The sequence below is a fragment of the Morone saxatilis genome, unplaced genomic scaffold (assembly GCF_004916995.1).
Source record: "Morone saxatilis isolate NCDOM2014 unplaced genomic scaffold, NCSU_SB_2.0 Contig19, whole genome shotgun sequence".
In the NCBI taxonomy this organism is placed as follows: Eukaryota; Metazoa; Chordata; class Actinopteri; family Moronidae; genus Morone; species Morone saxatilis.
The window spans coordinates 1,257,465-1,257,691 of record NW_023339751.1 but is presented as its reverse complement, the minus strand read 5'-3'; the positions used below and the strand labels follow the sequence as shown (position 1 = coordinate 1,257,691).

Genomic DNA, 227 nt, shown 5'->3' with positions numbered 1-227 from the left:
GGCGGCGTTCAGCGCGGATCACATCGGGGAGAGCCGGGGTTAGAGAGGAGACTCCGGTGGGGCAAAAAAATATCTTCATCCAACGCCTTTGACATCCACAAGGAAAAAAAATAAAATAAATTAGAAATAACACAAAGATGGCGCGGAGGCGAAGATGGATCGCGGGATCGCCGTCATGGCTTTTTTGAGAAAGGAGAGCAGAGAAAAAAGAGAGAGAGAGTGAGAGA

General features: G+C 48.5%; 1 protein-coding gene across 1 annotated transcript in view; it reads right to left on the bottom strand.

Annotated features, from left to right (window-relative positions):
- Positions 1-216, bottom strand: part of bcl11aa (BAF chromatin remodeling complex subunit BCL11A a) — a gene marked incomplete in the record, with an annotated part of 43,125 nt that extends 42,909 nt beyond the window's left edge. Inside the window, 1 exon segment of the mRNA XM_035664181.1 lies at positions 1-216.
- Between the last annotated feature and the right edge of the window lie 11 nt (positions 217-227).